Raw genomic sequence first — 18,498 nt, 5'->3', positions numbered from 1 at the left:
CCTTGCCCACTACATCGGACCGAAGTCCGGCTAACCGGGGCCTTGCCCCCTACATCGGACCGAAGTCCGAAGCTGACTGGAACATCGGACCGAAGTCCGAAGCTGACTGGAACATCGGACCGAAGTCCAAAGCTGACTGGGACCTTCGTCCCCTACATCGAACCGAGTCCGAAGCTGACTAGGACATCGGACCGAAGTCCGAAGCTGACTGAGACATCGGACCGAAGTCCGAAGCTGGCTGGGACCTACGTCCCCTACATCGAACCGGAGTCCGAAGCTGACTGGACCTCTGTCCCTTACATCGGACCGAAGTCCGAAGCTGACTGAACATAGCATAAACATATCCACTGGCATAAACACATAAATCCTGTCTGAACCACGAAGGCATCAAACATACTAATCTACTACATCGGATCGAGGTCCGAAGCTGACTGCTAGCTAAACGGGCCGGCATTGTGGCCTAGCACCCATTCCTACTGAAGGGAAACTCACCTCGTGAACTGGCTGCTGTGTGAATGGCTCTGGAAGCTAACTGCTGCTGCTCCGGTATCCCCCCGGCTACAAGTCCATAAACACACTCAATCAAATACTAAACACTGCACTGGGGTAAAATGACTCTTTTACCCTTGGTCAAAGTCAACTCTCCTGGTCAAAGTCAACCCTCTCGATCAAAGTCAACCCACAGTTGACCTGACTCGCCGAGTTGGGCCGCCAACTCGCCGAGTCTCTAATCTCATTTCACAACCCCACTCGTGGCTACTCGTCGAGTATGGCATCGACTCGACGAGTACTCTCTCGATCCAAGAACTCAGACAATCTGCATCCGACTCGCCGAGTCATATGAACAACTCGACGAGCTGTTCTTGAGCTTAAGACGATTGCCTTGGACTCGCCGAGTTGTATGAACAACTCGTCGAGTCCCTCCATTACTGAGTCTGCTCTCCAACTCACTGAGTCCACTCTACTAGTCACAGGCTTCCACTCGACAATACTCAAAAAGGGGAAAAACGGGACTCGCGATCTGACTCGCCGAGTCGTTCCTCCGACTCGCCGAGTCACATCCATGCATCTACTCTAAACTCGTTTTTGCTTGAATCCATTGCATACAAATGATAGATCTGAGTCCAATAAGCTGATTCACCACGTAAAGTTTCCAACTTTACGTGTACATACACATGAAAAAGGAGATAAAGGCTAAAAAGGCACTTAGAAGAGTAGATCTAGGGTTATCATGCAAAATAGCTCCATAAAGGCAATAGATCTGGGCTCTACGACTCCTAAATGAACAGATCTAAGGATATCTCGACATAATAGGGTATCCATACCTCAAAGAAAATCTGATTTGCCCTTGGATCTTTGCTCTACACCTCTTCTCCTTGCTCCTTTCTTCTTCTCCTTCTTCAAGCCTTCAAAATTTAACACAAGAACACTTAGATCACTCAAGGATGGATTAGGGTTTTCTCACAGCTATCTGAGGGTGAAGGAGGCGAGATTGAGGGCTATAAGGTGGTTTAAATAGTGAACAACCCGGGGGTTTAGGGTTTCTTCCAGGCAGGCAGACTCACCGAGTCCCGAATATGGACTCGCCGAGTCGCCGACTAACACATGCTCGAAAATCCCGTCCCTACTCGGCGAGTCAGGCTATGAACTCGCCGAGTCCCTCTTGCAAACTTCTAATTAAATACTATGGAATCATTGTACCGGAAACGGGTCGTCACAGCGTGTTGCATAGAAACACCAATATAGTTGAAATCTTTATAAATATATGTTTTTTTAAATATAACAATAACATTGTTGTTAATTTTGATATAATAATTCGTCTACTAAATTAATATAATATATTGATTATTTTTAATTATATGATAATATATACATCTATTATAACTGTATAATCTCAACCGTTTGAATGACTTCTAGCCTCGAGTTACTCACGAATAAAATTAAATATACAATATGGCTTAATGTTATTTGTAGTTTTTGTTATTGTTAATTAATTTTTTAACGTTTTAATTTGTATCATTATAATTATTTAAAACATCAGACATTGTTTTTTTATTTTAAAGGTAACAATATATTCATTTATATAGAGTTATTTTTAACTACTGTTATTGTAAGTTATTTTAAGCTACTTATTTAAAATTTTTTAACAACTATACAAATTTCTTTAGGAATATTTTAGTGAAATTGATATTATAATTTAGTTTTTGCATTTAGCACTACAATTTATCACTTTTAACTATTCACAAAATATTCATTGGAATCATTGTACCGGAAACGGGTCGTTACAATTCTCCCCCAATTGTCTTAGACTTCGTCCTCGAAGTCTGCTACGGCTGAATCTGCAAATATCTCCGGATAGTGCTCTCTCATCTCCTCCTCAGCCTCCCACGTCCACTCAGACCCCTTCCGGTGCTGCCACTGCACTTTCACTAACTGAATTTCCTTGTTCCTCAAGGTCTTTGTCTTCCGATCCAGAATCGCGACCGGCCTCTCAATATAATTCAGGCTGCTATCAACCTGAATATCCTCTAGGGGAACGACTGCTGACTCATCCACCAAACACTTCCTTAACTGAGACACATGGAAAGTGTTGTGGATCTGACTAAGCTCCTTAGGAAGATCTAACCGATAAGCAACCCGACCCACCCGGGCCAAAACCCTGAAAGGACCAATAAACCTGGGACCCAACTTGCCCCTCTTCCGGAACCTGATAACACACTTCCAAGGTGAGACCTTCAGAAGGACCATATCACCCACCTGGAACTCCAAGTCTGAACGCCTCCTATCGGCGTAACTCTTCTGCCGACTCTGCGCAGTCTGCAGTCTACTACGGACCTGCTGGATCAACTCGGTCGTCTTGAGCACCACCTCTGTGCTTCCAATGACTCGCTGACCTACCTCGCCCCAACAAATCGGGGTCCTGCACTTCCTCCCATAAAGCATCTCAAAGGGAGGTCGATCAATGCTCGCATGATAACTGTTGTTATACGAAAATTCCGCTAACGGAAGGTACGTATCCCAACTGCCACCGAAGTCTAGAACACATGCCCTGAGCATGTCCTCGAGAGTCTGAATCGTCCTCTCACTCTGCCCGTCCGTCTGAGGGTGGAAAGCGGTGCTGAAATGAAGACGAGTACCCATCTCGTCGTGAAAACACTTCCAGAATCTGGATGTAAAACGGACATCTCGGTCTGACACCACCGATACCGGCACTCCATGACGTGCCACGATCTCACGCACATAGATATCGGCTAACTTTTCTGCCGATAATACTCTCCTGGATCGGGATAAAATGAGCACTCTTCGTCAACCGATCCACTACTACCCATATCGAATCCACTCCTCGTGCGGTCCTGGGAAGCTTGGTGACAAAATCCATGGTGATGTCCTCCCATTTCCACACGGGAATGTCTAACGGCTGCATCTTGCCGTGAGGCCTCTGGTGCTCCGCCTTGACCTTCCTGCAGGTCAGGCATCTCTCAACATACCAGGCGACGTCCCGCTTCATGCAGGGCCACCAATAACCGGGTCGAAGATCTCTATACATCTTCGTCGCCCTTGGATGGATAGAAAATCGAGACTTATGAGCCTCGTCCATCAACACCTGCCGTACTCCTCCCCAGTACGGTACTCACACTCTCCCATGAAGTGTCAGCAGTCTCCGACTATCATAATCAAACGAAGATGCTCGGCCCACTATCCTCTCACACTTCTGCCTCTCCTCCTTGAGGCCCTCAACCTGAGCCTCCCTGATCCGTTCCAACAACGGAGTAATCACTGTCATCCTCAAACACAAATCTCTGATAGGGGCTGCCGACACCCTGCGGCTTAGGGCGTCGGCCACCACGTTGGCCTTCCCTGGATGGTAAAGGATCTCACAATCATAATCCTTCAGCACATCCAACCACCTCCTTTGTCTCATGTTTAGACTCGGCTGATCCATAAGGTATCTCAAACTCTTGTGATCCGTGTAGATAGTACAACGGACCCCATAAAGATAATGCCTCCAAATCTTGAGGGCAAACACAACCGCCCCCAGCTCTAAATCATGGGTAGGATAGTTAGCCTCGTGAGGCTTCAACTGTCTTGAGGCGTAAGCTATCACATGACCTCGCTGCATCAACACTGCTCCCATACCTGTGATTGAGGCATCATAGTAGACTACGAAGTCCTCTACTCCCTCTGGCAAGGTAAGGATCGGAGCCTCGCACAATCTCTGTCTGAGGGTCTCGAACGCTGCCTACTGCTCAGGCCCCCAACGAAATACCACCGACTTCTTGGTCAGTCGGGTGAGCGGCACTGCTATCTTGGAGAAATCCTGAATGAATCTCCGGTAATACCCTGCCAGTCCTAGGAAGCTCCGAATCTCAGATGGAGACTTCGGGACCTCCCACTGCATCACGGCCTCTATCTTGGCCGGATCCACCAAAATACCCTTCTGGTTGACGAGGTGACCAAGGAACTGCACCTCGCGCAACCAGAACTTACACTTGGAGAACTTTGCGAAAAGTCTCTCCCTCCTCAAAACTTCCAGCACCTCCCTCAGGTGCTCCTCGTGCTGCTCCTGCGTCTTGGAATACACCAAGATATCATCTATGAATACTATTACTGACCGATCCAGCATCGGCCTGCACACGCAATTCATGAGATCCATGAACGTGGCTGGGGCATTGGTGAGCCCAAATGGCATCACCACAAACTCATAATGACCATACCTGGTCCTGAAAGCAGTCTTCTGCACATCCTCATCTCTAACCTGCATTTGATGATACCCGGAGCGTAGATCGATCTTGGAGAACCAAGACGCTCCCTGAAGCTGGTCAAACAAATCATCTATCCTCGGAAGTGGGTAATGGTTCTTCACCGTTACCTTATTCAACTCCCGATAATCTATACACATATGATGCGACCCATCCTTCTTCCTCACAAACAGGATCGGCGCTCCCAAGGCGAACTGCTCGGCCGAATGAAACCCTTGTCTAGCAGCTCCTGCAGCTGCGTAGACAACTCCTGCATCTCAGGGGGAGCTAGGCGATACGGTGCCTTGGCTATCGGAGCCGCACCAGGAATCAGGTCGATCCCAAACTCAACCTGTCTCTCAGAAGGTATCCCCGGTAAATCCTCGGGAAATACATCCGGAAAGTCTCGCACTATCAGAACATCATCAACTATCGTCTTGCCCTTCTCCCGGGCATCCAAGACATAAGCTACATAACCAGCGCAACCCTGCTAAAAATAGCGCCTCGCCCTTGCGGCGGAACAAAAGGTCGGTCCACGCTGTGGCCTCTCGCCCTGAATCACTAACTCTCCCCCACTGGGAGTACGAACCCTCACTAACTGAAGCTCACAATCAATCACCGCTCCATTGGGGCTTAGCCAATCTATGCCCACAATAACCTTATTCCCTCGCAGGGGAATAGGAACCAGGTCCCCCGAAAACTGCTCATCAAACAACTGAAGAGAACACCCTCTATGCACTCTGCTGACCCTCACGGTCCTGTCATCTGCTATCTCAACCTCTAATGGACAATCCAGCTCCCCTGGAGCTCTGCTAAATCTCTTGCTAAGAGCAAGCGATACGAATGATCGGGTAGCCCCCGAATCGAATAATACCATAGCAGAAATGTCGTTCACAGAGAACGACCCTATATAAAACATACAATCATAAGCAATAATCAATCAATAAAATAAAGAGATGAAGGGAAGATACATACCCGTCACCACATCAGGAGTCGCTCGTGCCTCCTCTGCTGTCATCTGAAACGCTCTACTCTTCGCCACTGGCGCCTCAGCTCGGCCCTACCGGACATCTGTAATCCTCAAGGTAGCAGGGGCAGGTGCAGGTGCAACCACCTTCCCTACTGCAGCTAAACTCGGACACTGGGACTTTTTATGTCCCCTCTGATTGCACTGAAAGCAAATCAGATCTAATGCTGCAACAGCAGTAGCAGGGGCCGTACAATCCCTGCTCAAATGCCCAGTCCGACCGCACTTGAAGCAGCCGGAACTCCCTGCCTTGCACACCCCATCGTGCATCTTCCCACACTTGCCACATCGACTGTGGCTCGGCTGAGACCTGGACCTGTGATCTGAAACCTTGGGCTTTTTGCCCGAACCTCCTGAACCCGAAACCGCCTCCGGTTTCCTCTTCTTCTCCATCTCGAGATCAATCTCCCTCTCTCGAGCCCTAGCAATCATGTCGTCCAACGTTTTACAGCTGGACTGGCTCACAAACTAGCGGATATCGCTCCGCAACATCTCATGATAACGGGCCTTCTTCATCTCCTCATCGGCTGCATACTGAGGAAAAAGAAGAGCCCTCTCCCTGAACTTGGCGGTGATCTCCACCACGGTCTCTGTAGTCTGGGTGAGGTCCTGAAATTCTATGGCTAACTGCTGCACCTCAATAACTGGTGCAAACTCCGCCCTGAACCTGGTAGAGAAATCAGCCCAGGTCATGGCATCCAATGCTGCATCATCTCCCATAGTATGTCCGACCTCCTCCCACCAATCCCGTGCCCTGTCCTTCAGAAGACAGGACACCAATCTGACCTTGTCCCCCTCGGGACACCTGCTAGTGCGGAATGCGTTGGCTACATCCGCCAACCATCTAGTACTCGCTATGGGGTCCCACGCCCCATGATAGTCTGGAGCTCCACATTACCTGAACTCCCTGAAAGTAAGTGTGCGCGACCCCATCATGGCCGCCACCTCGGCACGGAAGGTGCCCAATCTCTCATCCATCAGCTCTAAGATACCCTCCTTGATCGAACCGAAGATCAAAGGAGTCTGCTCTAAAATGATACGAGTAATCTCTGAAGAAAGAAACTCTCTGGTCTGCTCATCCATGCGCTCGTTCCCCGAGCCTGATCCTGATCCCTCCCCGGCACCTCCACTGTCGGCTGCTGTCCTCGGACGCAAAACCACCATACTGAAACACATCATAGCAATATCAGAAAACTAAAATATCTCAAGGGATCATTGATACTACTGCTAGCTTCCTGGTCTTGTCTCGGCCTTCCTTGATTCGAGTACGGATCCTCTGCTTTCAGTAGTACGGGCCCATACTACCTTCCACATCTATCTGTACTTTCCTCAAGAACCGCCTTGACTCCACCAAATCACTTCTACTACTACTGATCTCTGCTACTCTCATCCTAGGCTTGCCCTAGGGAAATTGCTGACTCCACTCATACCAGTCCTCAGCTGCCGAAGGCCTCCTTGTAATGCTGATTAGCCACCACCTGAATACCATCACATGCAATGAGGCTCGGATAATCCTTCGAGTAAAAGACTCGTCCCTACAACGGTTGGACTCAGACAAGAGCTGCGCAATAGGGCCAAATCCAGCACTCTGAGATTATTCAACCCTGATCACATGTGATGTGACGTATTCACCTAATGGCTAACTCCCACCACTCAGAGTCCCACAAATCACAAAGCAAGCAACATTCGGATAAGGGAAACATACTCAGGAAAAACTATTCTCATAACGAGAAGCTACTCTAGCATACAATGCTAAGCTCGCGCTACCAGGCATAACCTAAACAGGCTATCCTACTGCTGTCTACTCAATACTAGCATGCAATTCTCATAAAGCTGTAACACATATAGCAAGCACATAAGGCATCCTCCTAGATCCTTAGTCCTATACTAGCATGCTGTTCTACTGAAACTGAAACAATTAATCATAATAATAAAACTTGTATTGGTAATTTGGGAGTACTTACTTGAGCTCGGCTGATCGCATGCACCACACCCTTATCTTGTTTAAAAATTCTTTTCTTTCTAAGTGCTTTTCAAAATCTCATTCGAAAACATTTTTCTTTTTGAAAATCTTTTTATCTTTCCCTTAGTTTGAGTTCAGATGCACCTGGAGGTGTACCCGAATCCCTCAAACCAGGGCTCTGATACCAACTTGAAACGACCCAAAAATACGACCCGAAAATTTCATTTTTAATATAACCAAAATCATAAAACGGAGTATATCATAATAAAACCATGCGTTGCTAATCTCAAAGCCATACTAAAATACAAATGAGAAAACGGTGTCATGACTATATCAAAACATATCTAAGATAACTGATCAACTCCCAGGATAAAAACTGTAGATGTGATGTGTGTGATGCCATCATCCCGAGCTCTTCCCTTTGCTTGCGGAAGTACCTGAAACCAAAACTGAAACTGTAAGCACGAAGCTTAGTGAGCTCCCCCAAACTACCACATACCACACAATAACATATAAAGCACATATTGGGCCTTGCCCACTGCATCGGACCGAAGTCCGGCTAACCGGGGCCTTGCCCCCTACATCGGACCGAAGTCCGAAGCTGACTGGAACATCGAACCGAAGTCCGAAGCTGACTGGAACATCGGACCGAAGTCCAAAGCTGACTGGGACCTTCGTCCCCTACATCGAACCGAGTCCGAAGCTGACTAGGACATCGGACCGAAGTCCGAAGCTGACTGAGACATCGGACCGAAGTCCGAAGCTGGCTGGGACCTACGTCCCCTACATCGAACCGGAGTCCGAAGCTGACTGGACCTCTGTCCCTTACATCGGACCGAAGTCCGAAGCTGACTGAACATAGCATAAACATATCCACTGGCATAAACACATAAATCCTGTCTGAACCACGAAGGCATCAAACATACTAATCTACTACATCGGATCGAGGTCCGAAGCTGACTGCTAGCTAAACGGGCCGGCATTGTGGCCTAGCACCCGTTCCTACTGAAGGGAAACTCACCTCGTGAACTGGCTGCTGTGTGAATGGCTCTGGAAGCTAACTGCTGCTGCTCCGGTATCCCCCCGGCTACAAGTCCATAAACACACTCAATCAAATACTAAACACTGCACTGGGGTAAAATGACTCTTTTACCCTTGGTCAAAGTCAACTCTCCTGGTCAAAGTCAACCCTCTCGATCAAAGTCAACCCACAGTTGACCTGACTCGCCGAGTTGGGCCGCCAACTCGCCGAGTCTCTAATCTCATTTCACAACCCCACTCGTGGCTACTCGTCGAGTATGGCATCGACTCGACGAGTACTCTCTCGATCCAAGAACTCAGACAATCTGCATCCGACTCGCCGAGTCATATGAACAACTCGACGAGCTGTTCTTGAGCTTAAGACGATTGCCTTGGACTCGCCGAGTTGTATGAACAACTCGTCGAGTCCCTCCATTACTGAGTCTGCTCTCCAACTCACTGAGTCCACTCTACTAGTCACAGGCTTCCACTCGACAATACTCAAAAAGGGGAAAAACGGGACTCGCGATCTGACTCGCCGAGTCGTTCCTCCGACTCGCCGAGTCACATCCATGCATCTACTCTAAACTCGTTTTTGCTTGAATCCATTGCATACAAATGATAGATCTGAGTCCAATAAGCTGATTCACCACGTAAAGTTTCCAACTTTACGTGTACATACACATGAAAAAGGAGATAAAGGCTAAAAAGGCACTTAGAAGAGTAGATCTAGGGTTATCATGCAAAATAGCTCCATAAAGGCAATAGATCTGGGCTCTACGACTCCTAAATGAACAGATCTAAGGATATCTCGACATAATAGGGTATCCATACCTCAAAGAAAATCTGATTTGCCCTTGGATCTTTGCTCTACACCTCTTCTCCTTGCTCCTTTCTTCTTCTCCTTCTTCAAGCCTTCAAAATTTAACACAAGAACACTTAGATCACTCAAGGATGGATTAGGGTTTTCTCACAGCTTTCTGAGGGTGAAGGAGGCGAGATTGGGGGCTATAAGGTGGTTTAAATAGTGAACAACCCGGGGGTTTAGGGTTTCTTCCAGGCAGGCAGACTCACCGAGTCCCGAATATGGACTCGCCGAGTCGCCGACTAACACATGCTCGAAAATCCCGTCCCTACTCGGCGAGTCAGGCTATGAACTCGCCGAGTCCCTCTTGCAAACTTCTAATTAAATACTATGGAATCATTGTACCGGAAACGGGTCGTCACAGCGTGTTGCATAGAAACACCAATATAGTTGAAATCTTTATAAATATATGTTTTTTTAAATATAACAATAACATTGTTGTTAATTTTGATATAATAATTCGTCTACTAAATTAATATAATATATTGATTATTTTTAATTATATGATAATATATACATCTATTATAACTGTATAATCTCAACCGTTTGAATGACTTCTAGCCTCGAGTTACTCACGAATAAAATTAAATATACAATATGGCTTAATGTTATTTGTAGTTTTTGTTATTGTTAATTAATTTTTTAACGTTTTAATTTGTATCATTATAATTATTTAAAACATCAGACATTGTTTTTTTATTTTAAAGGTAACAATATATTCATTTATATAGAGTTATTTTTAACTACTGTTATTGTAAGTTATTTTAAGCTACTTATTTAAAATTTTTTAACAACTATACAAATTTCTTTAGGAATATTTTAGTGAAATTGATATTATAATTTAGTTTTTGCATTTAGCACTACAATTTATCACTTTTAACTATTCACAAAATATTCATTGGAATCATTGTACCGGAAACGGGTCGTTACAATTCTCCCCCAATTGTCTTAGACTTCGTCCTCGAAGTCTGCTACGGCTGAATCTGCAAATATCTCCGGATAGTGCTCTCTCATCTCCTCCTCAGCCTCCCACGTCCACTCAGACCCCTTCCGGTGCTGCCACTGCACTTTCACTAACTGAATTTCCTTGTTCCTCAAGGTCTTTGTCTTCCGATCCAGAATCGTGACCGGCCTCTCAATATAATTCAGGCTGCTATCAACCTGAATATCCTCTAGGGGAACGACTGCTGACTCATCCACCAAACACTTCCTCAACTGAGACACATGGAAAGTGTTGTGGATCTGACTAAGCTCCTTAGGAAGATCTAACCGATAAGCAACCCGACCCACCCGGGCCAAAACCCTGAAAGGACCAATAAACCTGGGACCCAACTTGCCCCTCTTCCGGAACCTGATAACACACTTCCAAGGTGAGACCTTCAGAAGGACCATATCACCCACCTGGAACTCCAAGTCTGAACGCCTCCTATCGGCGTAACTCTTCTGCCGACTCTGCGCAGTCTGCAGTCTACTACGGACCTGCTGGATCAACTCGGTCGTCTTGAGCACCACCTCTGTGCTTCCAATGACTCGCTGACCTACCTCGCCCCAACAAATCGGGGTCCTGCACTTCCTCCCATAAAGCATCTCAAAGGGAGGTCGATCAATGCTCGCATGATAACTGTTGTTATACGAAAATTCCGCTAACGGAAGGTACGTATCCCAACTGCCACCGAAGTCTAGAACACATGCCCTGAGCATGTCCTCGAGAGTCTGAATCGTCCTCTCACTCTGCCCGTCCGTCTGAGGGTGGAAAGCGGTGCTGAAATGAAGACGAGTACCCATCTCGTCGTGAAAACACTTCCAGAATCTGGATGTAAAACGGACATCTCGGTCTGACACCACCGATACCGGCACTCCATGACGTGCCACGATCTCACGCACATAGATATCGGCTAACTTTTCTGCCGATAATACTCTCCTGGATCGGGATAAAATGAGCACTCTTCGTCAACCGATCCACTACTACCCATATCGAATCCACTCCTCGTGCGGTCCTGGGAAGCTTGGTGACAAAATCCATGGTGATGTCCTCCCATTTCCACACGGGAATGTCTAACGGCTGCATCTTGCCGTGAGGCCTCTGGTGCTCCGCCTTGACCTTCCTGCAGGTCAGGCATCTCTCAACATACCAGGCGACGTCCCGCTTCATGCAGGGCCACCAATAACCGGGTCGAAGATCTCTATACATCTTCGTCGCCCCTGGATGGATAGAAAATCGAGACTTATGAGCCTCGTCCATCAACACCTGCCGTACTCCTCCCCAGTACGGTACTCACACTCTCCCATGAAGTGTCAGCAGTCTCCGACTATCATAATCAAACGAAGATGCTCGGCCCACTATCCTCTCACACTTCTGCCTCTCCTCCTTGAGGCCCTCAACCTGAGCCTCCCTGATCCGTTCCAACAACGAAGTAATCACTGTCATCCTCAAACACAAATCTCTGATAGGGGCTGCCGACACCCTGCGGCTTAGGGCGTCGGCCACCACGTTGGCCTTCCCTGGATGGTAAAGGATCTCACAATCATAATCCTTCAGCACATCCAACCACCTCCTCTGTCTCATGTTCAGACTCGGCTGATCCATAAGGTATCTCAAACTCTTGTGATCCGTGTAGATAGTACAACGGACCCCATAAAGATAATGCCTCCAAATCTTGAGGGCAAACACAACCGCCCCCAGCTCTAAATCATGGGTAGGATAGTTAGCCTCGTGAGGCTTCAACTGTCTTGAGGCGTAAGCTATCACATGACCTCGCTGCATCAACACTGCTCCCATACCTGTGATTGAGGCATCATAGTAGACTACGAAGTCCTCTACTCCCTCTGGCAAGGTAAGGATCGGAGCCTCGCACAATCTCTGTCTGAGGGTCTCGAACGCTGCCTACTGCTCAGGCCCCCAACGAAATACCACCGACTTCTTGGTCAGTCGGGTGAGCGGCACTGCTATCTTGGAGAAATCCTGAATGAATCTCCGGTAATACCCTGCCAGTCCTAGGAAGCTCCGAATCTCAGATGGAGACTTCGGGACCTCCCACTGCATCACGGCCTCTATCTTGGCCGGATCCACCAAAATACCCTTCTGGTTGACGAGGTGACCAAGGAACTGCACCTCGCGCAACCAGAACTTACACTTGGAGAACTTTGCGAAAAGTCTCTCCCTCCTCAAAACTTCCAGCACCTCCCTCAGGTGCTCCTCGTGCTGCTCCTGCGTCTTGGAATACACCAAGATATCATCTATGAATACTATTACTGACCGATCCAGCATCGGCCTGCACACGCAATTCATGAGATCCATGAACGTGGCTGGGGCATTGGTGAGCCCAAATGGCATCACCACAAACTCATAATGACCATACCTGGTCCTGAAAGCAGTCTTCTGCACATCCTCATCTCTAACCTGCATTTGATGATACCCGGAGCGTAGATCGATCTTGGAGAACCAAGACGCTCCCTGAAGCTGGTCAAACAAATCATCTATCCTCGGAAGTGGGTAATGGTTCTTCACCGTTACCTTATTCAACTCCCGATAATCTATACACATATGATGCGACCCATCCTTCTTCCTCACAAACAGGATCGGCGCTCCCAAGGCGAACTGCTCGGCCGAATGAAACCCTTGTCTAGCAGCTCCTGCAGCTGCGTAGACAACTCCTGCATCTCAGGGGGAGCTAGGCGATACGGTGCCTTGGCTATCGGAGCCGCACCAGGAATCAGGTCGATCCCAAACTCAACCTGTCTCTCAGAAGGTATCCCCGGTAAATCCTCGGGAAATACATCCGGAAAGTCTCGCACTATCAGAACATCATCAACTATCGTCTTGCCCTTCTCCCGGGCATCCAAGACATAAGCTACATAACCAGCGCAACCCTGCTAAAAATAGCGCCTCGCCCTTGCGGCGGAACAAAAGGTCGGTCCACGCTGTGGCCTCTCGCCCGGAATCACTAACTCTCCCCCACTGGGAGTACGAACCCTCACTAACTGAAGCTCACAATCAATCACCGCTCCATTGGGGCTTAGCCAATCTATGCCCACAATAACCTTATTCCCTCGCAGGGGAATAGGAACCAGGTCCCCCGAAAACTGCTCATCAAACAACTGAAGAGAACACCCTCTATGCACTCTGCTGACCCTCACGGTCCTGTCATCTGCTATCTCAACCTCTAATGGACAATCCAGCTCCCCTGGAGCTCTGCTAAATCTCTTGCTAAGAGCAAGCGATACGAATGATCGGGTAGCCCCCGAATCGAATAATACCATAGCAGAAATGTCGTTCACAGAGAACGACCCTATATAAAACATACAATCATAAGCAATAATCAATCAATAAAATAAAGAGATGAAGGGAAGATACATACCCGTCACCACATCAGGAGTCGCTCGTGCCTCCTCTGCTGTCATCTGAAACGCTCTACTCTTCGCCACTGGCGCCTCAGCTCGGCCCTACCGGACATCTGTAATCCTCAAGGTAGCAGGGGCAGGTGCAGGTGCAACCACCTTCCCTACTGCAGCTAAACTCGGACACTGGGACTTTTTATGACCCCTCTGATTGCACTGAAAGCAAATCAGATCTAATGCTGCAACAGCAGTAGCAGGGGCCGTACAATCCCTGCTCAAATGCCCAGTCCGACCGCACTTGAAGCAGCCGGAACTCCCTGCCTTGCACACCCCATCGTGCATCTTCCCACACTTGCCACATCGACTGTGGCTCGGCTGAGACCTGGACCTGTGATCTGAAACCTTGGGCTTTTTGCCCGAACCTCCTGAACCCGAAACCGCCTCCGGTTTCCTCTTCTTCTCCATCTCGAGATCAATCTCCCTCTCTCGAGCCCTAGCAATCATGTCGTCCAACGTTTTACAGCTGGACTGGCTCACAAACTAGCGGATATCGCTCCGCAACATCTCATGATAACGGGCCTTCTTCATCTCCTCATCGGCTGCATACTGAGGAAAAAGAAGAGCCCTCTCCCTGAACTTGGCGGTGATCTCCACCACGGTCTCTGTAGTCTGGGTGAGGTCCTGAAATTCTATGGCTAACTGCTGCACCTCAATAACTGGTGCAAACTCCGCCCTGAACCTGGTAGAGAAATCAGCCCAGGTCATGGCATCCAATGCTGCATCATCTCCCATAGTATGTCCGACCTCCTCCCACCAATCCCGTGCCCTGTCCTTCAGAAGACAGGACACCAATCTGACCTTGTCCCCCTCGGGACACCTGCTAGTGCGGAATGCGTTGGCTACATCCGCCAACCATCTAGTACTCGCTATGGGGTCCCACGCCCCATGATAGTCTGGAGCTCCACATGCCCTGAACTCCCTGAAAGTAAGTGTGCGCGACCCCATCATGGCCGCCACCTTGGCACGGAAGGTGCCCAATCTCTCATCCATCAGCTCTAAGATACCCTCCTTGATCGAACCGAAGATCAAAGGAGTCTGCTCTAAAATGATACGAGTAATCTCTGAAGAAAGAAACTCTCTGGTCTGCTCATCCATGCGCTCGTTCCCCGAGCCTGATCCTGATCCCTCCCCGGCACCTCCACTGTCGGCTGCTGTCCTCGGACGCAAAACCACCATACTGAAACACATCATAGCAATATCAGAAAACTAAAATATCTCAAGGGATCATTGATACTACTGCTAGCTTCCTGGTCTTGTCTCGGCCTTCCTTGATTCGAGTACGGATCCTCTGCTTTCAGTAGTACGGGCCCATACTACCTTCCACATCTATCTGTACTTTCCTCAAGAACCGCCTTGACTCCACCAAATCACTTCTACTACTACTGATCTCTGCTACTCTCATCCTAGGCTTGCCCTAGGGAAATTGCTGACTCCACTCATACCAGTCCTCAGCTGCCGAAGGCCTCCTTGTAATGCTGATTAGCCACCACCTGAATACCATCACATGCAATGAGGCTCGGATAATCCTTCGAGTAAAAGACTCGTCCCTACAACGGTTGGACTCAGACAAGAGCTGCGCAATAGGGCCAAATCCAGCACTCTGAGATTATTCAACCCTGATCACATGTGATGTGACGTATTCACCTAATGGCTAACTCCCACCACTCAGAGTCCCACAAATCACAAAGCAAGCAACATTCGGATAAGGGAAACATACTCAGGCAAAACTATTCTCATAACGAGAAGCTACTCTAGCATACAATGCTAAGCTCGCGCTACCAGGCATAACCTAAACAGGCTATCCTACTGCTGTCTACTCAATACTAGCATGCAATTCTCATAAAGCTGTAACACATATAGCAGGCACATAAGGCATCCTCCTAGATCCTTAGTCCTATACTAGCATGTTGTTCTACTGAAACTGAAACAATTAATCATAATAATAAAACTTGTATTGGTAATTTGGGAGTACTTACTTGAGCTCGGCTGATCGCATGCACCACACCCTTATCTTGTTTAAAAATTCTTTTCTTTCTAAGTGCTTTTCAAAATCTCATTCGAAAACATTTTTCTTTTTGAAAATCTTTTTATCTTTCCCTTAGTTTGAGTTCAGATGCACCCGGAGGTGTACCCGAATCCCTCAAACCAGGGCTCTGATACCAACTTGAAACGACCCAAAAATACGACCCGAAAATTTCATTTTTAATATAACCAAAATCATAAAACGGAGTATATCATAATAAAACCATGCGTTGCTAATCTCAAAGCCATACTAAAATACAAATGAGAAAACGGTGTCATGACTATATCAAAACATATCTAAGATAACTGATCAACTCCCAGGATAAAAACTGTAGATGTGGTGTGTGTGATGCCATCATCCCGAGCTCTTCCCTTTGCTTGCGGAAGTACCTGAAACCAAAACTGAAACTGTAAGCACGAAGCTTAGTGAGCTCCCCCAAACTACCACATACCACACAATAACATATAAAGCACATATTGGGCCTTGCCCACTGCATCGGACCGAAGTCCGGCTAACCGGGGCCTTGCCCCCTACATCGGACCGAAGTCCGAAGCTGACTGGAACATCGGACCGAAGTCCGAAGCTGACTGGAACATCGGACCGAAGTCCAAAGCTGACTGGGACCTTCGTCCCCTACATCGAACCGAGTCCGAAGCTGACTAGGACATCGGACCGAAGTCCGAAGCTGACTGAGACATCGGACCGAAGTCCGAAGCTGGCTGGGACCTACGTCCCCTACATCGAACCGGAGTCCGAAGCTGACTGGACCTCTGTCCCTTACATCGGACCGAAGTCCGAAGCTGACTGAACATAGCATAAACATATCCACTGGCATAAACACATAAATCCTGTCTGAACCACGAAGGCATCAAACATACTAATCTACTACATCGGATCGAGGTCCGAAGCTGACTGCTAGCTAAACGGGCCGGCATTGTGGCCTAGCACCCGTTCCTACTGAAGGGAAACTCACCTCGTGAACTGGCTGCTGTGTGAATGGCTCTGGAAGCTAACTGCTGCTGCTCCGGTATCCCCCCGGCTACAAGTCCATAAACACACTCAATCAAATACTAAACACTGCACTGGGGTAAAATGACTCTTTTACCCTTGGTCAAAGTCAACTCTCCTGGTCAAAGTCAACCCTCTCGATCAAAGTCAACCCACAGTTGACCTGACTCGCCGAGTTGGGCCGCCAACTCGCCGAGTCTCTAATCTCATTTCACAACCCCACTCGTGGCTACTCGTCGAGTATGGCATCGACTCGACGAGTACTCTCTCGATCCAAGAACTCAGACAATCTGCATCTGACTCGCCGAGTCATATGAACAACTCGACGAGCTGTTCTTGAGCTTAAGACGATTGCCTTGGACTCGCCGAGTTGTATGAACAACTCGTCGAGTCCCTCCATTACTGAGTCTGCTCTCCAACTCACTGAGTCCACTCTACTAGTCACAGGCTTCCACTCGACAATACTCAAAAAGGGGAAAAACGGGACTCGCGATCTGACTCGCCGAGTCGTTCCTCCGACTCGCCGAGTCACATCCATGCATCTACTCTAAACTCGTTTTTGCTTGAATCCATTGCATACAAATGATAGATCTGAGTCCAATAAGCTGATTCACCACGTAAAGTTTCCAACTTTACGTGTACATACACATGAAAAAGGAGATAAAGGCTAAAAAGGCACTTAGAAGAGTAGATCTAGGGTTATCATGCAAAATAGCTCCATAAAGGCAATAGATCTGGGCTCTACGACTCCTAAATGAACAGATCTAAGGATATCTCGACATAATAGGGTATCCATACCTCAAAGAAAATCTGATTTGCCCTTGGATCTTTGCTCTACACCTCTTCTCCTTGCTCCTTTCTTCTTCTCCTTCTTCAAGCCTTCAAAATTTAACACAAGAACACTTAGATCACTCAAGGATGGATTAGGGTTTTCTCACAGCTTTCTGAGGGTGAAGGAGGCGAGATTGAGGGCTATAAGGTGGTTTAAATAGTGAACAACCCGGGGGTTTAGGGTTTCTTCCAGGCAGGCAGACTCACCGAGTCCCGAATATGGACTCGCCGAGTCGCCGACTAACACATGCTCGAAAATCCCGTCCCTACTCGGCGAGTCAGGCTATGAACTCGCCGAGTCCCTCTTGCAAACTTCTAATTAAATACTATGGAATCATTGTACCGGAAACGGGTCGTCACAGCGTGTTGCATAGAAACACCAATATAGTTGAAATCTTTATAAATATATGTTTTTTTAAATATAACAATAACATTGTTGTTAATTTTGATATAATAATTCGTCTACTAAATTAATATAATATATTGATTATTTTTAATTATATGATAATATATACATCTATTATAACTGTATAATCTCAACCGTTTGAATGACTTCTAGCCTCGAGTTACTCACGAATAAAATTAAATATACAATATGGCTTAATGTTATTTGTAGTTTTTGTT

The sequence above is a fragment of the Lactuca serriola genome, chromosome 5 (genome assembly GCF_051521515.1).
Source record: "Lactuca serriola cultivar US96UC23 chromosome 5, Lser_US96UC23_V15, whole genome shotgun sequence".
Lineage (NCBI taxonomy): Eukaryota > Viridiplantae > Streptophyta > Magnoliopsida > Asterales > Asteraceae > Lactuca > Lactuca serriola.
This window is presented reverse-complemented; position numbering follows the sequence as displayed.